This window comes from Brachyhypopomus gauderio, unplaced genomic scaffold (assembly GCF_052324685.1).
Source record: "Brachyhypopomus gauderio isolate BG-103 unplaced genomic scaffold, BGAUD_0.2 sc71, whole genome shotgun sequence".
Classification (NCBI taxonomy): domain Eukaryota; kingdom Metazoa; phylum Chordata; class Actinopteri; order Gymnotiformes; family Hypopomidae; genus Brachyhypopomus; species Brachyhypopomus gauderio.
Genome location: NW_027506892.1, coordinates 1,529,981 through 1,556,638, shown reverse-complemented (window position 1 = coordinate 1,556,638; position 26,658 = coordinate 1,529,981).

The window sequence follows — 26,658 nt, the reverse complement described above, 5'->3', positions numbered from 1 at the left end:
CGAGTGAGGAACACCACCTGAGTGAGGAACACCACCTGAGAGGGGAACACCACCCGAGTGAGGAACACCACCCGAGTGAGGAACACCACCCGAGAGGGGAACACCACCCGAGTGAGGAACACCACCCGAGAGGGGAACACCACCTGAGAGAGGAACACCACCCGAGTGAGGAACACCACCCGAGAGGGGAACACCACCCGAGAGGGGAACACCACCTGAGTGAGGAACACCACCCGAGTGAAGAACACCACCCGAGAGGGGAACACCGCCCGAGAGGGGAACACCACCCGAGTGAGGAACACCACCCGAGTGAGGAACACCACCTGAGTGAGGAACACCACCCGAGTGAAGAACACCACCCGAGTGAGGAACACCACCTGAGTGAGGAACACCACCCGAGTGAGGAACACCACCTGAGTGAGGAACACCACCCGAGTGAGGAACACCACCTGAGTGAGGAACACCACCCGAGAGGGGAACACCACCTGAGTGAGGAACACCACCCGAGAGGGGAACACCACCCGAGTGAGGAACACCACCCGAGTGAGGAACACCACCCGAGAGGGGAACACCACCCGAGAGGGGAACACCACCCGAGTGAAGAACACCACCCGAGTGAGGAACACCACCTGAGTGAGGAACACCACCCGAGTGAGGAACACCACCCGAGAGAGGAACACCACCCGAGAGGGGGAGCACCACCCGAGTGAGGAACACCACCCGAGTGAAGAACACCACCCCGAGTGAGGAACACCACCCGAGTGAGGAACACCACCCGAGTGAAGAACACCACTCCGAGTGAGGAACACCACCCGAGTGAGGAACACCACCCGAGTGAGGAACACCACCCGAGAGGGGAACACCACCCCGAAGTGAGGAACACCACACCGAGTGAAGAACACCACCCGAGTGAGGAACACCACCTGAGTGAGGAACACCACCCGAGAGGGGAACACCACCCGAGAGGGGGAACAACCACCCGAGTGAGGAACACCCACCCCGAGAGGGGGAACACCACCTGAGAGAGGAACACCACCCGAGTGAGGAACACACCCGAGAGGGGAACACCACCCGAGAGGGGAACACCACCTGAGTGAGGAACACCACCCGAGAGGGGAGCACCCACCCGAGTGAAGAACACCACCCCGAGAGGGGGAACACCGCCCGAGAGGGGAACACACACCCGAGTGAGGGAACACCACCCGAGTGAGGAACACCACCTGAGTGGGGAACACCACCCGAGTGAGGAACACCACCCGAGTGCAGAAACACCACCCGAGAGTGAGGAACACCACCCGAGTGAAGAACACCACCCGAGTGAGGAACACCACCCGAGTGAGGAAACACCACCCTGAGTGAGGAACACCACCCGAGTGAGGAACACCACCTGAGAGGGGAACACCACCCGAGTGAGGAACACCACCCGAGTGAGGAACACCACCCGAGTGAGGAACACCACCCGAGAGGGGAACACCACCCTGAGAGAGGAACACCACACCCGAGAGGGGAACACCACCCGAGAGGGGAACACCACCTGAGTGAGGAACACCACCCGAGAGGGGAGCACCACCCGAGTGAAGAACACCACCCGAGAGGGGAACACCGGCCCCGAGAGGGGAACACCACCCGAGTGAGGAACACCACCACCCGAGTGAGGAACACGCACCCGAGTGAGGAACACCACCTGAGTGAGGAACATCACCCGAGTGAGGAACACCACCTGAGTGAGGAACACCACCCGAGAGGGGAACACCACCTGAGTGAGGAACACCACCCGAGAGGGGAACACCACCCGAGTGAGGAAACACCACCCGAGTGAGGAACACCACCCGAGAGGGGAACACCACCCGAGTGAGGAACACCACCCGAGTGAGGAACACCACCTGAGTGAGGAACACCACCCGAGTGAGGAACACCACCTGAGAGGGGAACACCACCCGAGGTGAGGAACACCACCCGAGTGAGGAACACCACCCGAGTGAGGAACACCACCCGAGAGGGGAACACCACCCGAGTGAGGACCACCACACACCCGAGAGGGGAACACCACCTTAGAGAGGAACACCACCCCGAGTAACACCACCCGAGAGGGGAACACCACCTTAGAGAGGAACACCACCCGAGTGAGGAACACCACCCGAGAGGGGAACACCACCCGAGAGGGGAACACCACCTGAGTGAGGAACACCACCCGAGAGGGGAGCACCACCCGAGTGAAGAACACCACCCGAGAGGGGAACACCGCCCGAGAGGGGAACACCACCCGAGTGAGGAACACCACCCGAGTGAGGAACACCACCCGAGAGGGGAACACCACCTGAGTGAGGAACACCACCCGAGAGGGGAACACCACCCGAGTGAGGAACACCACCCGAGTGAAGAACACCACCTGAGTGAGGAACACCACCCGAGAGGGGAACACCACCCCAGAGGGGAACACCACCCGAGTGAGGAACACCACCCGAGAGGGGAACACCACCTGAGAGAGGAACACCACCCGAGTGAGGAACACCACCCGAGTGAGGAACACCACCCGAGAGGGGAACACCACCCGAGAGGGGAACACCACCTGAGTGAGGAACACCACCTGAGAGGGGAACACCACCCGAGTGAGGAACACCACCCGAGTGAGGAACACCACCCGAGAGGGGAACACCACCCGAGTGAGGAACACCACCTGAGTGAGGAACACCACCCGAGAGGGGAACACCACCCGAGTAAGGAACACCACCTGAGTGAGGAACACCACCCGAGTGAGGAACACCACCTGAGTGAGGAACACCACCCGAGAGGGGAACACCACCCGAGTGAGGAACACCACCCGAGTGAGGAACACCACCTGAGTGAGGAACACCACCTGAGAGGGGAACACCACCCGAGTGAGGAACACCACCCGAGTGAGGAACACCACCCGAGAGGGGAACACCACCCGAGTGAGGAACACCACCCGAGAGGGGAACACCACCTGAGAGAGGAACACCACCCGAGTGAGGAACACCACCCGAGAGGGGAACACCACCCGAGAGGGGAACACCACCCGAGAGGAGAACACCACCCGAGTGAGGAACACCACCCGAGAGGGGAACACCGCCCGAGAGGGGAACACCACCCGAGTGAGGAACACCACCCGAGTGAGGAACACCACCTGAGTGAGGAACACCACCCGAGAGAGGAACACCACCTGAGTGAGGAACACCACCCGAGAGGGGAACACCACCTGAGAGGGGAACACCACCCGAGTGAGGAACACCACCCGAGAGGGGAGCACCACCCGAGTGAAGAACACCACCCGAGAGGGGAACACCACCCGAGTGAGGAACACCACCCGAGTGAGGAACACCACCTGAGTGAGGAACACCACCTGAGTGGGGAACACCACCCGAGTGAGGAACACCACCCGAGTGAAGAACACCACCCGAGTGAGGAACACCACCTGAGTGAGGAACACCACCCGAGTGAAGAACACCACCCGAGTGAGGAACACCACCCGAGTGAGGAACACCACCTGAGTGAGGAACACCACCCGAGTGAGGAACACCACCTGAGTGAGGAACACCACCCGAGAGGGGAACACCACCCGAGAGGGGAACACCACCTGAGTGAGGAACACCACCCGAGAGGGGAACACCACCCGAGTGAGGAACACCACCCGAGTGAAGAACACCACCCGAGTGAGGAACACCACCTGAGTGAGGAACACCACCCGAGTGAGGAACACCACCCGAGTGAGGAACACCACCCGAGAGGGGAACACCACCCGAGAGGGGAACACCACCCGAGAGGAGAACACCACCCGAGTGAGGAACACCACCCGAGAGGGGAACACCACCCGAGAGAGGAACACCACCCGAGTGAGGAACACCACCCGAGTGAGGAACACCACCCGAGTGAGGAACACCACCCGAGAGAGGAACACCACCTGAGTGAGGAACACCACCCGAGAGGGGAACACCACCTGAGAGGGGAACACCACCCGAGTGAGGAACACCACCCGAGAGGGGAGCACCACCCGAGTGAAGAACACCACCCGAGAGGGGAACACCACCCGAGTGAGGAACACCACCCGAGTGAGGAACACCACCTGAGTGAGGAACACCACCTGAGTGGGGAACACCACCCGAGTGAGGAACACCACCCGAGTGAAGAACACCACCCGAGTGAGGAACACCACCTGAGTGAGGAACACCACCCGAGTGAAGAACACCACCCGAGTGAGGAACACCACCCGAGTGAGGAACACCACCTGAGTGAGGAACACCACCCGAGTGAGGAACACCACCTGAGTGAGGAACACCACCCGAGAGGGGAACACCACCTGAGTGAGGAACACCACCCGAGTGAGGAACACCACCCGAGTGAGGAACACCACCTGAGAGGGGAACACCACCCGAGTGAGGAACACCACCCGAGTGAAGAACACCACCCGAGTGAGGAACACCACCTGAGTGAGGAACACCACCCGAGTGAGGAACACCACCTGAGTGAGGAACACCACCCGAGAGGGGAACACCACCCGAGAGGGGAACACCACCTGAGAGGAGAACACCACCCGAGTGAGGAACACCACCCGAGTGAGGAACACCACCTGAGTGAGGAACACCACCCGAGTGAAGAACACCACCCGAGTGAGGAACACCACCCGAGAGGGGAACACCACCTGAGAGGGGAACACCACCCGAGTGAGGAACACCACCCGAGAGGGGAGCACCACCCGAGTGAAGAACACCACCCGAGAGGGGAACACCACCCGAGTGAGGAACACCACCCGAGTGAGGAACACCACCCGAGTGAGGAACACCACCCGAGTGAAGAACACCACCCGAGTGAGGAACACCACCCGAGTGAGGAACACCACCCGAGTGAAGAACACCACCCGAGTGAGGAACACCACCTGAGTGAGGAACACCACCCGAGTGAGGAACACCACCTGAGTGAGGAACACCACCCGAGTGAGGAACACCACCTGAGTGAGGAACACCACCCGAGAGGGGAACACCACCTGAGTGAGGAACACCACCCGAGTGAGGAACACCACCTGAGAGGGGAACACCACCCGAGTGAGGAACACCACCCGAGTGAAGAACACCACCCGAGTGAGGAACACCACCTGAGTGAGGAACACCACCCGAGTGAGGAACACCACCTGAGTGAGGAACACCACCCGAGAGGGGAACACCACCCGAGAGGGGAACACCACCCAAGAGGAGAACACCACCCGAGTGAGGAACACCACCCGAGAGGGGAACACCACCTGAGAGAGGAACACCACCCGAGTGAGGAACACCACCTGAGTGAGGAACACCACCCGAGAGGGGAACACCACCCGAGAGGGGAACACCACCTGAGAGGGGAACACCACCCGAGTGAGGAACACCACCCGAGAGGGGAGCACCACCCGAGTGAAGAACACCACCCGAGAGGGGAACACCACCCGAGTGAGGAACACCACCTGAGTGGGGAACACCACCTGAGAGGGGAACACCACCTGAGTGAGGAACACCACCCGAGTGAGGAACACCACCCGAGTGAGGAACACCACCTGAGTGAAGAACACCACCCGAGTGAAGAACACCACCTGAGTGGAGAACACCACCTGAGTGAGGAACACCACCCGAGTGAGGAACACCACCTGAGTGGAGAACACCACCCGAGTGAGGAACACCACCTGAGTGAGGAACACCACCCGAGAGGGGAACACCACCTGAGAGGAGAACACCACCCGAGTGAGGAACACCACCCGAGAGGGGAACACCACCTGAGTGAAGAACACCACCCGAGTGAAGAACACCACCTGAGTGGAGAACACCACCCGAGTGAGGAACACCACCTGAGTGAGGAACACCACCCGAGAGGGGAACACCACCCGAGAGGGGAACACCACCTGAGAGGAGAACACCACCCGAGTGAGGAACACCACCTGAGTGAGGAACACCACCCGAGAGGGGAACACCACCCGAGAGGGGAACACCACCTGAGAGGGGAACACCACCCGAGTGAGGAACACCACCCGAGAGGGGAGCACCACCCGAGTGAAGAACACCACCCGAGAGGGGAACACCACCCGAGTGAGGAACACCACCTGAGTGGGGAACACCACCTGAGTGAGGAACACCACCTGAGTGAGGAACACCACCCGAGTGAGGAACACCACCTGAGTGAAGAACACCACCTGAGTGGAGAACACCACCTGAGTGGAGAACACCACCCGAGTGAGGAACACCACCCGAGTGAGGAGCACCACCCGAGTGAGGAGCACCACCCGAGTGAGAAACACCACCCGAGTGAAGAACACCACCCGAGTGAAGAACACCACCCGAGTGAGGAACACCACCCGAGTGAGGAACACCACCTGAGTGGGAAACACCACCCGAGAGGGGAACACCACCCGAGTGGAGAACACCACCCGAGTGAGGAACACCACCCGAGTGAGGAACACCACCCGAGTGAAGAACACCACCTGAGAGGGGAACACCACCCGAGTGAGGAACACCACCCGAGTGAGGAACACCACCCGAGAGGAGAACAACACCCGAGTGGGGAACACCACCCGAATACTCAAGTCCAGCTTTCTTCAGAATGAAGAAACTCATGAAGAAGACGGTGGTTCCTGAAACGTACTGAGCGCTGCTGTACAGTCTTGTTTGTGTCATGGAGGATTTATAAATGATTGGAGGACTTGGTCAGTCCCATCGTGACTGTCCAGGGGTCGCGCATGATTACAATTATCAAATCATGTTCAACACTTTTAGTGCTCTGGCCAACCTTTAATCTGCACTTGAGCAGAATGTCTGAGTGAGCAGAGGCACTTTCACTCCCACTAGACAGACGGGCCCTGCCACGCTGAGAAGATGAACACACCCCCTTCCACCTCCTGCCCTAACGTGGCTTTTCCACAGAGAATTCATTTTCAATCAGGAGATCTGCGTCGCAAATTCTGTGTGTTTAGCTGAGCAGGGTAAGCACTGCTTGTTTCCATACAGGTAAAGTCGGCCATATCGCGTATGTAGTTTGTGGACGTAAACATAATTTTTTGGAAGCATATATGGAAAATATGTGTGGCTAGCCGCTTAACTGTCTTTACGGTCAAGGCTCCCAGAACTGTTTAACTCTCTCTCTCTGTTTAACTCTCTACTCTCTCTCTCTCTCTCTCTCTCTCTCTTTCTCTCTCTCTCTCTCTCTCTCTCACACACACACACACACATACACACACACCCTTACTACTATTTCACTCACATTGACTTTCCTTTTGTGTCTTTTATTTTTTGAGGGAATACAGATTTATGATAACATACTCAAACGCTCAAGCTAGCTGTCTACCACTCAGTGCTGCTAATGGATTCATAACACATGCATCTTTCACCATCCAGAAACAGCAGGAGGTGGGGGGGATGCGTGCTCCAGTCATATTAATATTCTCTTTCTGTTCTCCGGCTCTGTAGCTGATTACAGCAGTTCTGGCATGGCGACGACCTCTTGACCTTTTGTGTTGTTGACCTGATTCTTGCGATTCGTCTGGCTGTAGTAGTGATGTCACTTCAGGCTGCCGTGGTCCGACTCCGCCAGCTTCTGTTCCGGTCTAACCGTGCGACTGAGTAAATGAACAGGAGACTGAGGCTGGGGTGACCAGCAGAGTCCATCTGTTGACAGAATGTCAGATTTGCCAAGGTGTTGCGTGAGGCAGCAGTGTGCTGCCAGGGGGCGCTCTGGAGTTGTTATCTGGGTTAAAGAGCCCAAGACATCAGGGCTACACCCACCAGAGCTGCATGGACCTTATCTCAGCTTAATTCACATATCTGTGTGTGTGTTTGTTGCTTTAGCAGTAAATTGTAGCAGTTCTGCCTGGATTTAAAACTTAAACTCGTCATAGTCCACAATTCCCATAGAGTTCTGGATCGTTCCTCAAGCCGGCTGGTATTTTTCCTCTCATGATCTCATCATCTCTCATCATGTAGGTTTGGACTAGGGCTCCTCACCTCGACATGTTGGAGGCATCACGTGGTGACATGCTGGGAAAGTCAGTCTACCAGCGTGTGAAGAGCTGGTTTAGCTGCAGCACGTCCCTTTGAAAGATCCCAACACTGAAATTTATTCTTACAATAACGGGTCTGAGACCAAAACAAACCGTTTGTAGATAGTTCGGAGGAGTCTCCACTTTAACTCACCTCATAGGTTCGCAGTGGGGTTTGCGAAACTTAATTCTGTGGTCAAAGAATATTTTTTGTGCATATTTGGAGGTGTCATAATAAGAGTCCCAGACTGGGAGGACAATAGGTTTAGCACAATGATCCACCTCCGCTCAGTACAGTGAGCACTAGATTCTTTCATGCATGACTTGGGTCTTTCTAAACCCATTTATGGGTTGAAAGATCATTGTCTTATATAATCCTTAAAAACCATGTCCAATAAAAAAAAAAACTCCAATGATGTTTGGTAATGTCCAGGAATATAGGAAAGCATTGAGGTTACATCTAACTGTCAGTTTTATAACCTCACAATGCAACAACAGCTTTCGGTGTAAGATCAGCTCATTTTTACCCGGGGTGCACATCACTCAGGAACATGCCACATCTCTCTTGACTCTCCCACTCCAACACACACACACACACACACCTACCCGACACCTCCTCAGACCCTGACCCGTGTTCTCAGAAGACATGGCAGGTGTGAGGAGATGGTGAAACATCGTGGCTGATATCAGGGTCTGTCACTGCCTCTTTAACATGACTGGCCCTCCAGATCAACACAGACCCAAGGTGTCATTCTGTTTCATCGAACACCGGCACTATGGATGTCCGATTGTTGTGGCGTGTGCGTGCGTGTGTGTATGTGCATTCATGTGCATATATGTGCGTGCATGTGTGTGTATGTGAGGTGCATGTGTGAGTATGTGTGTGTATATGTGTGCATGTGCATGTGAGTGTGCATGTGTGTATATGTCAATCAATCAATGAGGCAATCAATCAAAATTTATTTGTATAGCGCTTTTCACAACACATGTTGTCACAAAGCAGCTTTACAGGATTTACAAGGTTAACAATACTATGGGTCCAGAACCCTAATGAGCAAGCGAAAGGCGACAGTGGCGAGGGCGGCCCATTAACACACAAATTACACAAAAACAAATTATACAGACGAATACACAAGTCACACACATATGTGTGTAGATGTGTGTATGTGTGTACAGTATATGTGTGTATACATGTGTATATGTGTGTATGTGTATGTGTGTACAGTATATGTGTGTATATGTGAGTATATGTGTATATACGTGTGTATATGTGTGTGTGTGTATGTGTGTACAGTATTTGTGTGTATATAGGGCAGTCATGGCCTGGTGGTAGGGAACTGGTCTTGTGACCGGAGGGTCGTGGGTTCGATTCCCAGACCTGAGACCATAACTGAGGTGCCCTTGAGTAAGACACCTAACCCCAGCTGCTCCCCGGGCGCTGGGCTAGGGCTGCCCACTGCTCTGGGCACGTGTGATCCACAGCCCCCTAGTAATCACTAGTGTGTGTGTGTGTGTGTGTGTGTGTGTTCTGACCGCACAGGTTAAAAGCGGAGGACAAATTTCGATTGGGGTGTAAAAATCACAATTGACAAAATATGGCACATTTAAATATATGTGCGTATATGTGTGTATGCGTGTACAGTATATGTGCGTACATGTGTGTATGTGCGTGTATGTTTGTATATGTGTGTATATGTGCGTGCGAGTGTGCATGTGTGTACAGTATATGTGTGTATATGTGTATATATGTATTTATACGTGTATATATGTCCGTATACGTGCGTGTACGTGCGTATATGTGCGCATATGTGCGTATATGTGTATTTATGTATGTATATGTGTGTATATATGTGTGTATATGTGCGTGCACATACATGACAGAGGAAAAGAACGTGTGCGTTTGTGTGTTTACATTATTGATTCATTACTGTCATATTTTATTGTATCTTGAAACATCATTAAAGCCACAGAGCACTCTGCAGGTGGGGGCTGGAGGGTGGGAGTGGTCTGGGGAGAGTGGGCATGGTCAGGGAGGGTGGGAGTGGTCTGGGGAGAGTGGGCATGGTCAGGGAGGGTGGGAGTGGTCTGGGGAGAGTGGGCATGGTCAGGGAGGGTGGGAGTGGTCTGGGGAGAGTGGGCATGGTCAGGGAGGGTGGGAGTGGTCAGGGGAGAGTGGGCATGGTCAGGGAGGGTGGGAGTGGTCAGGGGAGAGTGGGCATGGTCAGGGAGGGTGGGAGTGGTCAGGGGTGGGTGGGCATGGTCAGGGAGGGTGGGAGTGGTCTGGGGAGAGTGGGCATGGTCAGGGAGGGTGGGAGTGGTCAGGGGAGAATGGGCATGGTCAGGGAGGGTGGGAGTGGTCAGGGGAGAGTGGGCATGGTCAGGGAGGGTGGGAGTGGTCTGGGGAGAGTGGGCATGGTCAGGGAGGGTGGGAGTGGTCTGGGGAGAGTGGGCATGGTCAGGGAGGGTGGGAGTGGTCAGGGGAGAGTGGGCATGGTCAGGGAGGGTGGGAGTGGTCAGGGGTGGATGAAGTGACATTGAGAGCTCACGGCAAAAGGAGAAGGGGAAGAGGAGGATGAGGAAGAGTGACTGGAGAGAGAGAGAGGGAGAGAGAGAGAGAGAGAGAGAGAGGAGGAGAGAGAGAGAGAGAGAGGAGAGAGAGAGAGAGGGAGAGAGAGAGAGAGAGGGAGAGAGAGAGGGAGAGAGAGAGAGAGAGAGAGAGAGAGAGAGAGAGAGAGAGAGAGGGAGAGAGAGAGAGAGAGAGAGAGAGAGAGAGAGAGGGAAGAAAAAGCCAGGAGAGAAAATCCTAATTTAATATTTAAACTTTGAGGGAAGATCATTCTGCAGTCACTCTTGGGCTGGAATTAAATTGGTGTGTCACACTGCATTTCATTACCCTACACCACCCGCATACTAATTATAGCAACGAGGCCTTGTGATTGGTTCCCAGCCAACGTGAGGGGGGAGGGAGGGCTCGTGTAAGCTCGTGAGCTCAGCCCGTGTTCGGATGGTGCACGCAGCTCATCGCCGACCCTACACTGACCCTCGTGCAATCGTGTCTCCCAGCTGACATCAACAAGGAAGACCGTGTTAAGCCGGGAGCTGAAAGACTGCTGTAAAGTTGAATCCTGGGTGATGTGCGGCTGAATCATCGGTTTGGGTTTGTTGGGTCTTCTTTTCACTTCAGCCCACACTTTAATGCTCTTCTCAAGCACATAATAGACACGCCAGAGTCCTCCTAATTACAGAATGAACACACTGGAGTTCTGTTCTGGGCTCGGCAGCGACATGGTTCAATCTGAGCGTGCTCTCTTATGTAAGGAAGTGGTGCGGTGTATCGGTGACGCTTTACCACCGTGACTACCAGGAAACACATCACACTAGAACAGAAGGAAGGAATTATATACAATCTGACCAAAGTGACAAAGTAGCAATTCATTAGTGTAGCTCAGTGATTTTAACAAACATATATAAACAAACAACAAAAAAACATCCAAATGGATATTAAAGGTAAAAACAAAAGGACAGGTATCATCATCATCATCATCATCATCATCATCATCCCATGCGCTATTAAAAGCTTCAGGCGGTGGGGAAGTGATTTTGGCACGCCTCTCCCTCAGGTTGCTGGGGGTTTTGGATATTGTTTTAGATGAGCCACACTGTGGGTTCTGTTGTCAGGGTGCTCAGGACCAGATCCTGCATCTGGAGTTTGGCCTGATTGAGACCTGCTGGGACCCTGTAGGAAGTGCAGGTGTGTAGCTGTGGGTGCTTTTATAGGTAGCAAAGCTAATCCCTTTTTTCAAGTCAGAAGTAAACAAAGAGGTTTTGGTTGAGTGTGTATAACTATATTGACATACACAAGTGGGGATACTGTGGGGGTGGAGGGTGTGTGTGTGTGTGTGTGTGAGAGAGAGAGAGAGAGAGAGAGAGAGAGAGAGCACGACAATAACTTTGTGTGGACGAGCTGATGTAGCAGCCTGCATGGCTACATGTGTCAGCCCACAGCTCCAAGACCAGCACATCTACTCATGGTTCTGGGGACTATCTGGTACCAGTACAGCTTCTACAGCGGAGGGTTCCGCCATGACCAGAGGGGGGCGCCAGCAGCTGGGGTTCCTGGGTATACCACCACCTGCCTCGTTTCTCAACTTTCACATGCAAATTCCATCAAACATCCAGACAATCCGGTCATCTATCACTGACTGTGCCCCCTACCACAGTAATTCCTCCCTTGACCTCTGGGTGGCAGTAGAGACTCAGGCACTATGTGGGGGGGTGGTATGATCATTCACAAATGAATCATTTTGCGCTTGCACAAAGAAGTATACATATATTTTTCCTATTGAGTATTATTTATTTTCAGGGGCACACCCAGGTTTTGGGGTGCGGGACAGAGAGCTGGGGCAGCACTGCCTCATCGTGTTTTGATTGAGGCAGAGAGAGGTGTGAGTGTGGTGTTGAGGTCTGCTATGCACACACACACACACACACACACACACACACACACACACACACACACACACACACACACACGCGCACACACACACACACACACACACACACACACACAGACCTGTCTGTGCTGCCCTGCTGCAGATGCCACTGGGAAAGAAAACAGCAGACTGCCTGATTTTACCTTTAATTAGTTTCCCAAAGGTACAAACACACAACTTCAGATTAGCCTACCATGCTTGTCTGTGTGTGTGTGTGTGTGTGTGTGTGAGAGAGAGAGAGAGAGAGAGAGAGAGAGAGAGAGAGAGAGAGAGAGAGAGAGAGATGAGAGAGAGAGAGAGAGAGAGTATACTCTGAGTCATTGCCCATATGGATAGTTTCGTAACTTAATTTTGGCATTAGAGATGAAGACTGATACTGAATGAGGAAAAGTCATGTGATTTTGATCTGCTTTATTTAGTGTTAGGTACTAAATCTATTTATAATGCTGCGTTTGAAATGAGCTCTACTATTTAGACAAATCTTAAGAGCCAACATATGGCTGTTGGTGTTATTTCAGGATGCTTCAGGCTGGTGGTCAGTTATCTTACCGCCTGCCTCTGAGTTCAAGGATGCACTGTTGCCTCCAGCAGTTGCTCACCTGCGTAGAGGTGTGGGGAGGTGTGGGGAGGTGTGGGGAGGTGGGGGCGTTTCGGAGATGTCCGGGTTGATGAGTGGGTAAGGCGGTTGGCCAACCGAAATTTAAGCTCCTGCGTTGTCATGGTTGGAGCCGCTACATGGAGGCCAGAGATAAGGAAGGAACAAGCGCATAAAGTAGAGGGAGAGAGGGGGCACGTTAGGGGGTGATAGAGAGAGGGAAGGAGAGATAGAGGAAAACAGGGGGAAGGGAGAGGGGGAGAGAGAGAGAGGGAGAGGGAGAGAGAAAGGAAGATACACAGGGAGGGAAAGGGGAAAAGATTGAGGAGGAGAGAGAGGGAGGGATGTGGGGAGAGAGGGAGAGTGTAAGAGGGAAATAGAAGAAGGGGAGAGAGAAAGAGAGGGAGAGAGATGGATGGAGGGACAGAGGGAGGGAGAGAGGGAGATAGAGGGAGAAAGATGGATGGAGGGAGGGAGAAAGGGAGAGGGAGATAGAGAGGGAGGGAGAGAGTGGAAGATGGTAAAGCAGGCAGTGAGTGGGAGAGAAAGGGAGATGAAGAGAATTGAGGTAAGATGGTGTGATGAGACTCTTAACTCCCCCTCAGGTTTGTCAAATGTAGAGTAACGTCTCCATTGTGGGCCTGTAGCCACATGCTAACACCAGCGTATTGGGGCATTACCGTCCACCAGCTCACATAATGGCGCCATTAACTGCTGTTCCTGCAAATCTTCCCGTTGTTGTGCTTTTGTGAACCAGTACTGAAGGTGAAAATACTCCAGCAGCACGGAGGCAATGTACATGTAAATATGTAAATGTAAATATATAAATGTTAATATTTACATGTAAATATGTATATTACACTGATATATAATTATTGGCATGTTAGCGCCACACCATCTTGAACAGATGAGAGGGTTCTACAACTGCACGCCCTGTTGAAATCCCTCTTCACAGGGTGGATGGTCACTGTCGTAGAGTCAGACTCTTTGTGCTGTGGAGATCTGTGTAGATGTATGCTGTAGTCATGGTACCTGCAGGTGGGGCTCTCCAACACTGACCTCCTATTGGCTGTTAATTTTTGTCACGTTCATTTCCAGCCAGTGAGATTGTGGCTGTTCTTCTCAATGACACACCAGATTGGGACAGAGAGAGAGAGAGAGAGAGAGAGAGAGAGAGAGAGAGAGAGAGAGAGAGAGAGAGAGAGAGAGAGAGAGAGAGAGAGAGAGATACTGTAGGGAAATGCCAAAATCAACCTCAAAAGCTTGGTGCTGATTCTGGGAATCGTGGGTTTCAGCAAGACTCCTTCCTGGACTTGTTGCCAAATCTACACTCTCCTTCCAAATGTCTGCTTTCTATCACACACACACACACACACACACACAGACACACACACACACACACACACACACACACACACACACACACACACACACACTCCCACTCACACACTCACTCACACTAATTGACAGGCCAGAAGAGGCAAGTAAAGTTTCCATATTGTGATACACAGGGAGAGAGAGAGAGGGGGGGGGGAGATGGGATGAGAGAGAGGGAGAGAGAGGGAGAGGGTGAGGGAGAGAGAGAGAGGAGGAGAGAGAGAGAGAGAGAGAGAGGGAGAGGGAGAGGGAGAGAGAGATGGCCAGGTGGAGTTTGGGGGAATGTTGGACTGCAGGTGCTGGTAATAGAGGCTGTGTTAGCTACATTTCTGTAGCTTTGGTATCCAATAAATCAAGATCGTCTGCTATTAAAGCCAACTGTGATTCTCCAGATATGGCGCTGGACAGAGAGGAGGTGTGTGTGAGAGGAGGTGTGTGTGTGAGGAGGTGTGTGTGTGTGAGGAGGTGTGTGTGAGAGGAGGTGTGTGTGAGAGGAGGTGTGTGTGAGAGGAGGTGTGTGTGTGAGGAGGTGTGTGTGAGAGGAGGTGTGTGTGTGAGGAGGTGTGTGTGTGAGAGGAGGTGTGTGTGTGAGGAGGTGTGTGTGGTTCATTACGTCCCAGCCTGCAACAGTCTTCCATTAGTGCTTCAACAGCAGCTGATTCTGGACCCTAGCTTCCAATGGGACACATATATTCAGACCTCTGTAATAAAACTGCTCTGTTATTCCCAAAGCTCATTTATACTTCTTCCCCTCTTCTTACGTATTTACATTATCATTATTATTATTAGTAATATTTGCATCTCATTTGCGGTGAAACAGAGCAGGATGTTGTGACTCGTGCTTCTGTAATCATCGTCTTTCTCCACCATTTTTCTCATAGGCTGGTTTTCATAACAGTGAATGTAACACTGCATCAGTGTGTGTGTGTGTGTGAGGATCACAGCCCTGGAAGACAGAGACTATTACACAGTGAGTACAGGTAGAGGTTCACTGTAATAGAACAGTGACGTTATAATGTTTATATCAACATTCAGAAACAGAACAACGCTCAACATTCATAGGCAGATGTGTTTGCCGGTTTTCACCTGGTACAGGTGTATCAGGCGTAGCAGTAATGTAGACATACCGCCCCCCCAACACACACACGCACACACACACACACACACACGCAAATACACACAAACACACACACACGCACACACACGCACACACACACACACACACACACACACACACACACACACACACACACACACACACACACACACACACACACACACACCTCTATCTCTGCTGGGCTGTGTGTGGTGTGTCACCCATAAACATCCAGCTTGCAGTCTCATAATCAGACACTGGCCACTTGGGAAGCCAGAGGAGATTTCTGATCTGCCTTGTGCCTAGCAACAGATACGCGACCCCACTCCGCACCTGCAAGGTGTTTCTGAAACGTGGCATCTCTAAGGAAGAGCACGGCGAATCCGTGCAGAGGGAGGAGACGCAGAATCCTGGTTGCTGTTGCAGGACATCACGTAGGGAAACATCTCTCATCCCCTCCGGAAACCAGATGGCAACCACGTACTCTCTCTACAGAAGTCTTCCTCACTAGGGTTGTAGTGGCCGTCGGTGAGTGTTACAGTATCTTCACTGTCATAACGTGGAGCTGGAGCAGGTGGAGTTCATGAGTCTGCAGGCGTCTTCACCCCGGAGATCTTACGGATCTTACAGCTTCCGGTTCCGGGTGTCCTCAGAGATCAGAGATTTGGTGGTAATGAGCAAACGGCGTATGAAGAAGAGAACGCGGCCTGTGTCATTTCAAGTGCACCTTTGTTATAATTGTGCCCACATGTTTGTATATTGTCACTGTGGATTCTCCCCTTGGGTGACTTCTGTTTCTCAGAATTCATATTGTGTTTCACATGAAGACATTAATAATGGGACTGAATTAATAATTACTGACTGGTAAATAATCACAACAACAACAACAACACCAGCATAATGACACGGCAGCCTGAGTCTCTCTGTCTCATGTATATTTCAGCTCTTCATCTGGAAGACAACCTGACGTAGAAGAGACCTACGCCAGAAGCAGAAAGCGCAACGGTAGTGCGTGTCTGCAGAGATCTTCACATTTGCGTTCATCTTCACCTGGTGTATTAGGATGGAGCGATGTTCATAACTCTGTCTTAAAGGCCACACACATAGCAGTGACACGCTGGCAGAAATAGCTGCATTTTCTAATCTTCTATCTCAGCTTTCTTCATAATCACCAATTAAACCACAGCCCATTCTGACCGACGATCGTGACGCGTTCTGCCATTACTGGAACGTTCTAGAAACGTTCCAGAATAGGTCAACTTAGGATTGACAAGCGAGCTTTCGGCGGTCTTCCCTGGGCATTAGCGTGGGGTTAATTTGCCGTGTGGATCAGGCGGTGTCTGGACCGGAGCCATCCTGTCTTCGAAGATGGAGGGTGCAGGGTGGTGAGCTGTCTGCTGAGTGGTTACGGTTGATGAGTGCAACCTTTTATCAGTAAAGCCGGTGAAAACAGGAGTCGAACAATGTGCATCATAACCTTTGAAAATATATTGGCCATCATATTTTTCCCCTGTCATTGTTTTATTTCAGAGTCTATTCAAGCCCTCATGAACACCTCCCTCAAAATGACAACGCTTCTGCAATTTAAACGCAACTCACGTGAGATTAACTGATGAACAGCACACAGTGGAACTATTCATTTCCCAATTACACCATTATTAAAACTCTCATTTCACTTAAATCTGCTTAAATTGAATTTGTACTTAAATCTGTACTTGAATCTTTTGAACTTTCTCAGCATGTGACTGGAAGCACGCACTGCCATGGTCACACTTTGGATGTGGTTATCTCAAAGGGTCTTAACATTTCAGCCTGTATTAAGGATGTTGCATTGTCTGATCACTACTGTGTATTTTTTGAAATGTGGATTTCAATCCATAGCAATGCCAGGCAGGTTAGGTTAAAGAAAAGACAGATAAATGACAGGACTGCTGCACTTTTTGTTACCAAAATGTGCTCTGCACCTTGCCAACTATCAGGCTCTGTTGATACTCTGCTGGATAGTTTCAACTCAAAAACTGCCAGTATCTTGGATCAGATTGCACCAGTTAGAGTTAAAACCATGCAATGTAAGCAGAAAGCTCCATGGAGAAATGATCCTTCAGTTCAGCACCAAAAAAGAGAATGCAGAAAGGCTGAGCGCAGATGGCGTAAAACCAACCTTCACGTACATAAAGAGATTTTCAAAGATAGGCTGCGTGATTACAATATAATAATGTGTAAAGCTAGACAATCCTTCTTCTCTAGCATTATTAACAATAATGTTAACAATAGCAAAGTGCTTTTCACTATGGTTGACAGACTAACAAACCCACCTACATATATGGACCCTGAGCTAGTTTCAGTTGAGAGATGTAATGAGTTTGCAAAATTTTTTAATACTAAAATCCACAATATCAGACAAGCCATCTGTACGCCTACGTCCACCAACGAGCCGATTTTCTCTCCAAAACCACGCAAAATGTTCAACATGTCCCAGTTCAGTACTATTAATGAAGAAGGTTTAATTGATACAGTGAGTCATCTCAAATCATCCACTTGCAGCCTTGATACATTACCAACCAAGTTTTTAAAGAATGTCTTTCCTGCAATATCTGTGAACATTCTTCAAATAGTAAATTCCTCACTCATGTCAGGTGTATTTCCGAGTGCATTAAAAACTGCAGTTGTGAAGCCTCTCTTGAAAAAGAAAACCCTAGATACAAGCTTGTTGAATAATTATAGACCAATTTCTAATCTACCATTCATTGGAAAAATAATAGAAAAAATTGTCTTCAAGCAAATTATGCACTTTCTGTCCACAAATAGCTGTCTAGACCAATTTCAGTCTGGCTTCAGACCTAATCATAGTACTGAGACTGCACTAATTAGGGTTATCAATGACATTCGGCTAAATACAGACTCAGGAAACATGTCTGTTCTTCTACTGCTCGATCTCAGCGCTGCCTTTGACACCATTGACCACAAAATTCTCATAAATAGACTTGAAAACTGGGTTGGACTCTCAGGAACTGTCCTAAAATGGTTCAGTTCATACCTTAAAGGAAGGAACTTCTTTGTGGAAATGGAGGGTAATGTTTCTGAGACTGTGCCAGTGACCTGTGGTGTACCCCAGGGTTCAATTCTTGGGCCACTCTTATTTAATTTATATATGATTCCTCTGGGTGAAATCATGCATTCTTATGGGATATCTTACCACAGCTATGCAGATGACACTCAGATCTACATGGCTCTCTGCCCAAACGACTACGGTCCCCTAGACTCACTGTGTAAATGCCTTGAGCACATAAACAAGTGGATGAAACACAACTTTCTGCAGTTAAATAAAGATAAAACGGAGATTATTTTATTTGGGAACAGCAATGAAAGACACAGACTAGCTGCCTATCTAGATTCGAGAGGCCTAAAATCTAAAGAACTAGTACGTAACCTTGGTGTACTAATGGACTCTGATCTCACCTTTAGCAGTCATGTCAAAGCTGTCACCAAATCAGCTTTCTATCACCTCAAAAACATCAACAAAATCAGAGATTGTATGGCTAAAGCAGACCTGGAGAAACTTATCCACGCCTTTGTTTCTAGTAGGATTGATTACTGTAATGGGCTCCTAACTGGACTCCCAAAAAAGACAATTAAACAGCTTCAGCTGATTCAAAATGCAGCTGCCAGAGTTCTCACTAGGAGTAAAAGAAGGGAGCACATCACTCCCATCCTTAAATCCTTACACTGGATACCCGTATGTTACAGGATAGACTTTAAGGTACTATTACTGGTCTATAAATGTCTTAATGGTGTAGGACCAGTATATTTATTGGATGTGCTCCAACAATATGAGCCGAGCAGAACTCTCAGATCATTAGGAACTGGTCAGTTAGTGCAGCCTAAGGTAAAAACTAAACATGGAGAGGCGGCGTTTAGCTACTACGCCGCTCAGAAATGGAACCGGTTGTCAGAGAGCATTAGAAGAGCCCCAACACTAGATACCTTTAAATCCAGACTGAAAACCTTCAATGTTTGAGCAGGCCTTCAGCTCAGTTTAATTACCTTTACTCTGTAACAGCACTTTTATCTTCATTAATTTAACTTCCTTTAAATCTACTGTTTTAATCATGCTTCCTATTTTAGATTTTATTGTGTTTGTTTCTTCAGTCTACGAAGAAAGTCTAACATTTTATTTTTACTGTTCTTATCTTTGCTCCCCCCCCTTTAGATCTTATTTACTTGTTATTATTTTATTTACTGTACTTCTTACATTCTATGTTATTTTATTATATATTTTTCTTTATATATGTGATTAATTTCTTAAATCTATTGTTCTACATTTTCTGTGTTTTCTTTTCATTTGTAAAGCACTTTGAATGACCATTGTGTATGAAAGGTGCTATATAAATAAACTTGCCTTGCCTTGCCTTGCCTTAAATACATTTACACCGGGGACCTGTATTCTCCAGCCAAAACCCGTCCTGGTTTGTGTTGGGCTTTTCCTCTACCTGTTTGGCTTTGGTTGGAACCTCGTCCTCGTGGGCTGGTTTGGAAGCCAGTGTGTCCAACACGAGAGGCACAGAGCTTTCTCCCAGTTGCATCATGTTCAGTGCTGCTGATCAGGCCGTAGGAGATCCCACAGCAAGCTTACTAATCTCTCTGCTGCTGAATTGTCCATCAGTGACTCCGTGGAAAATCACTCTTTGCTATTTAGCAATGAAACACTGTGTATCTTCATATGCTATGCCAAGTTCTGATTAGAAAGTCACTGAATATAGTTCAGTATGAATAAATTGGCTCAGAACTCATCTGTCATCTTTTTTCAAGAGTTTCTGGCATAAACTAATCTAATAATGGTTAATAATAAAATTTAAGTCTATGTATGGTGTGGATGGGAGGCAACGCAAGATATTTTCCATAGTTTCAACAAACAACAACTAAAATCTCAGAATCTCTCTTGTGGCAAAGTGGTGGTGCTAATGAGACATAATTAGAATTTTTAAAGCCCACATGCTCCACAGTTTCACAATCAGCTCTGATTCGGCGTTCCTCCTTCTCTCTCCCATCTGCTTTCGTGGAAAGAGAGTCCCAGTGCCAAACAAAACACAAATAACCCTCCTGTTTGCAGAGTGAGCAGAAGTTCATCTGTGATTAAAACAAATTTCCCATAAAACAAAAACCACAGAACACTGTGTGGGCTCCATCCAGGGAGAACAAAGTCATTTATAATTCAGCAGTGGGCGGAGCCTTTGTCTCCTAATATGGGCATTTATTAGTTATTTCCTGCAGCACTGCACGGAAGCTCAGAGTCACTCTGTCAGAAAAAAAAAACTATTTCTAATTCCTGTCTCGTGGAGGCTCTTTTTCCAGAGCCTGTCCCTGTCTCTCCTGCCTTTGTGTTCATTGCGTCGGGGGGAGAAAGGCATAAAGACGACCGTAAGGCAGAGTGCAGTCCACACGGGCATTCGTCGTTCATGGATTCCTGACTTACACTGGGGACACACGAGGACACTGGGATCAAAAAAGGAACCACAACAAAACGAAATGTCGGAAGACGTTGTGAAAAGCGAGATGCTAAGTGCGAGGCGAGACGCATGCTAATGACACGGGTCACCCGTGCACAGGGCCTTTCAGTTCTCCCACTCTTATGCGAGATTTTCAAAATAGTGCACCATAGTTTGGATCAAATTTAAGCTGCTTTGGTAATGCATGCACCAGGTTCGGGGAGTTTTCTTTGTCAGTTTTCTTTGTTTCCAGAGATCGGTCTGTTCCTTGTGCTACTAAGGGACCCTGCAGAAGGCAAACACAGTTTTTTTTTATCCTGTTGTGAATATGAGACTCAGTGGTTTAGTTAAAGCCCATTTTCCTTTTCTTCCTTGATTCAAGGTTCAAGAGGTTAACCAGCTAGATATAAAACCAGAAGGTGACAGTGTCGCTCCTCGCAGGATGTTAGTTCAGCTGCCTGGATTTTTGTAACTACCTCAAACTAGCAAGGAGAATTATGGAATAAAAACAGCAGGGCGATGCAAAATCATGACAGGCCTCCTCCTTTTAGAATGTGAACTTGTCTACCAATGATAACACCACACTGGGTCTCCTTCCTTTGAAACACTATAGGAGCTGCGGAGAGGTCGTCTCATCTTACGGGTCTGCACCTCTGTGCACGAGTGCTGTTTTGACAGCATGCTGACATAAATAAGAATCAGTGACACCCTGAGCACCACCCATGGCCTCCACCTGAAACACATCCGTGTCCTGAGGTCTGGTACACCGCCTCCTCCCGTGTTCATCTCCACCCTCATGGCTGCATCTTCGGTGTCTAAATGGGTGTTTAACCTCCAGACCCCTGGCCAAGGCTCGTTATTATACGATCAGTGATACGAGCAGGAACCGGCGTGATTAATCAGACGGGCGAGGCCGCACGCAAGATCGCTTCCTGCTGAGCCTGACAACGTGGTGAACTCGGGTTGCTACGGCTGCAGGAAATTTGCATAACGCTCAGGACAGCATGTCACTACTTTGTGTTAGAAAAGGGGGGTGAACGCTAGATTGTCACGGACGCGTGAGGCTAAATGCTTCGCTGTCTTCCTCACGCAGAAAAACACAATTTGTTAAATGGATTGTGACAGTAGTGTTATTCACTGAGGGGGGAAAATGATTAGTCATTAACTGTAGTTTGCTGGCAAGTCATAGCTAAAAGGGTAATCACAATCTCATGGAAACCAGAAGGGAAAAATCAAAGTACAATAAAAACTTTTACCTTTAACATGGCAGCGTTCAGAGTAATCGCTGTACAGACCTTTTATTTTACAGGCACTGGCAGGCCATAGAAACACTTTCAATTGCTGGAACCTTGACAAAACTTTCATCTGTATCAGGCAGTGTGTGAATGCTTTCTAAGTGAAAACAGTTTGAAAATGTTCCCGCACGAATCCACCTGATCATGGATCCATCACGGTCTGCTTGTGGGCCCGCGGGACACGCGGGACCTTCTCCCGAGCTCTCAAGAACGACACGCCAGCTTCCATGGTTTATTTTCAGCCATATTGCTTCCAGATATAGACCATCCCTCTCTGCTATCTACAAGCGTCTGGGGATCTCACGATGACGTGGATGTCATGGTGGGCGTGTGGGGGGGTTATTCCAGCCACCCCTCCCCCTCCTTATCACTATCGCCCCACCTACTTTGACAGTGCATGTCACAATTGTCGTCACGGCGACTTTCCTCTCTCTCTCTCTCTCTCTCTCTCTCTCTCTCTCTCTCTCTCTCTCTCTCTCATACATCATGTATAGCCTGCCTCGGCTGCAGGGCTAACACAACAGAATGAGGAACTTTAAAGTCATTGGGGAGAAAATTGAATGTAACGGTTTAAACCACAGTCCTCTAATACCCCAGATATTTACTTTTAGTAGCGGGAACAAAATGTCATTTTGTACATAAAAAAAAAAAAAACTTTATGATGCATTGTTGGTTTCTTTGTGGCTGAGGCGTGAGGATCCATTTAAGTTATGTACAAACAATTGTGCCATTGTGTAATTATGTGTCCATTCTTGCATTACCTATTATGATCCACAATGGAAATGAGACGGCTCCTGTAATAATTTGTGTAAAGAGACAAAGAATTCGAAAATAGACAGTAGGAAAGCGTTTCCCAGTAGAGCTTCAGAAGTGGTTGTCTCGAGAGAAAGAAAGCTCGAGAGAGAGATCACACGTCATTCGCACATCATTACACACAGACACAGGGCGGTTTGATCCTGAGTCCCATATCTAGTGACTCTCTGCATGCAAGAGGACGCATCCATTTCCTGAGAATGTACCAGTCGCACCATCTAACACCTCCAGACAACAGTAATTATCAACTGCAGGAGAAAAACAATGTGAGGAAGAACGGAGTCCTGCAGAAACACTACAGGGACGGGCGTGCACGTAGGAGTCCTGCAGAAACACTACAGGGACGGGCGTGCACGTAGGAGTCCTGCAGAAACACTACAGGGAGGGGCGTGCACGTAGGAGTCCTGCAGAAACACTACAGGGACGGGCGTGCACGTAGGAGTCCTGCAGAAACACTACAGGGACGGGCGTGCACGTAGGAGTCCTGCAGAAACACTACAGGGACGGGCGTGCACGTAGGAGTCCTGCAGAAACACTACAGGGACGGGCGTGCACGTAGGAGTCCTGCAGAAACACTACAGGGACGGGCGTGCACGTAGGAGTCCTGCAGAAACACTACAGGGATGGGCGTGCACATAGGAGCCACAGAAACACTACAGGGACGGGCGTGCACGTAGGAGTCCTGCAGAAACACTACAGGGACGGGCGTGCACGTAGGAGTCCTGCAGAAAACTACAGGAATGGGCGTGCACGTAGGAGCCACAGAAACACTACAGGGACGGGTGTGCACGTACGAGCCACAGAAACACTACAGGGAGGGGCGTGCACGTAGGAGTCACAGAAACACTACAGGGAGGGGCGTGCACGTAGGAGTCCTGCAGAAACACTACAGGGACGGGCGTGCACGTAGGAGCCACAGATACACTACAGGGATGGGCGTGCACGTAGAAGCTACAGATACACCACAGGGACGGACGTGCACGTAGGAGCCACAGAAACACTACAGGGACGGGCGTGCACGTAGGAGCCACAGAAACACTACAGGGACGGGCGTGGGGGGGGTGGGGTGGGGTATACACACCTTTGTGTACGATCCCATGTTTGAAAGGTCAGTATCAGATATCACTGTCTGGCCCTCTAATTTCCCTTGCATTGATACTATGTGGTTTACCATCAATCAATCGTATTACGTGTCTTTGTGCAGGGGGGGTCATACATGCCTGGATGTGTGATCATATGTGTCAAAGGTCAGTGTTAGGACTGCCCTCTTGCAGTGATACATTAATACAATTAATCATCAGTCCCACTGTATGGTGAGCATGTTTTAGCAAACACAGATTAATCTTACATTTGTGTGTGTGTGTGTGTGTGTGTGTGTGGTATGTGGGTTAGTGTGTGTGTGTGTGTGTGTGTGTGTGTGTGGTATGTGGGTTAGTGTGGCATGCCTGTTTCAAATCTTCCAGTTCTACCAGCTGTGCTGTGCTTGTGAGACTCTGTCATGCCTTGTGGACTCTTCTCTCTGTTGATGCAGTGTGATTCTGATGCAGAGCTGAATCCATGTAGCTGCTGAATTTTCTCTTCGTAATTTTGTCTCAGGGGAAGCTGGTGCTCGGTGAGACTGATGCCTTCACCACGATGCAGGCCAGCTCCCAGAATGAAATAAGTCTCCGGTTGCCTGGGATCCTTCTGTTTCATCTTTCTGGGTCATGCTGATAAGCTCCAATGTGCTTCTAATACATCTCATTACAGGGCGGTGAATCTGTGGGAGACGAGACATATGTGGTGACAGAGCTAAACGTTTCCTGCCTCTACAGGAACCAGAGCGGGACATGAGGAATAATATTTTCACTGCATAATACGGTAGAGTATGAGGGTTGCTTACAGTGCAGCACTGGGTCTCCCGGGTAACCACGTCCCTGGTCTCGTTGTATATGAGGACTAATTAAATCAGTTTAATTCATTAATGATCAAGGTTAGAATGTAAGTTAGGTGGTAAGAGGGGGTAGTACTATTTAAAAGCCCTTGCTACCAATTAAGGATCTTAAAGTTGTAATCTGCTTGCCCCTGATTGGCTGTCCCCCGTGGGATCAATAGTTATCAGCAAAGAGATTGGCAGACAAAGCACAGCCAGTGAAAGTAAAAGCAGTGGTTGGTTCCTAGAGTGATCCGGGGCGGAGGCACTTGGTGACTGAAGCCCAGATGGGCGTCGTCTTATTGCGTACTTTTATGACACAAGTACAATCTCGTGACCATTCCTCCCACATACACCATGTTTTTGTAGGTGACCTCTCAGACGTCGCAGATTCAGAACTAAGGGATGAAACGGTGTCCAGCATTCATGCAGTTTGGATTTTAAATTCATAAGCTCGATGTGAGCCATCCACCCTGGCGCTCTCGTGGGTTCAGACACGTTTCTGAGTCTTGGAGGTTCTGTGTTGGCAAAGTCAGGCGGTTGTTTTCACTGAGGCCATTGCTGCTCAGAACGCAGGAAACTGTTAATGTTTCAGTGGTGGAAAAGCTTCTCCAGTTGTGGCAGGAGTGCTCGATGAGGCTTTGATGAAATACTGTCACACCAGTGTGTTGGGAACAATAAGGCCGTGTGTTATAGTGCTTTTAGCAGTTAGGCAGGAAGCGACGTGCATTCAAACCTTCTCACCCGTGGTAACATCTCTGGAACACACAGTCCTTAGTGGTTTATCACCTTTAGAAACCGCTCAAAAAAACACGAGATGATTAAATACACCAACGCTCAATAAATAATCAAATGTATTATTAATAGTAATGACAACAAACAATCCCAATTCGTCAACAGTAGGCAATGGCCACCAATGAAAACAAAGTTTCTAATGGTTTTTAATAGCATGAATAGAGAGTTCTATTAGTGTGTGCTTGTGAGTGTGTGTTTGTGTGTGTTGTTATTTTAGAATAATAACTTCATTGTGAGTTAACAAAACATGAAACAATGTAACAGTCACACTGTAATTCTATCAGTTCTAACAGTAATTGTTTATTACATTTTAGAATAGCACACTCCACACACTTCACTCCCCACAAAATGAAGCTGTAACCCAGGTGTTTACCACGTAACATTCAGCTTTACTGATGATCAGATGATTTTGCTTTGATCCAGCCATTCATTTGTAAAATCTTTTCAATTTCCACCATAGGATCACGGCACCATCCCAATCTCACGGTTATTACTAGATCATTAGGTAATTGTATTACTATTGATTACTCACTAATTGTCATTATTCTTATTAATGGGAGTGTTTGTTTCACCCGAGTTTAATCTTAATCCCAAATTCATTCAACAGATGGCAAATTAGTGCTATCAGAACCACACTCAAGCACAATTACTCTGACACTTTGGTGATTATGATACATGTAGCATGGCTAATGCAGACTAATTGCGTATGAATGAGGGGAAAGAGTAGAAAGAGTATACACCCACTTATTTATGTAGAGCCGGCCTATACTGCCATGGAGACCACGTTA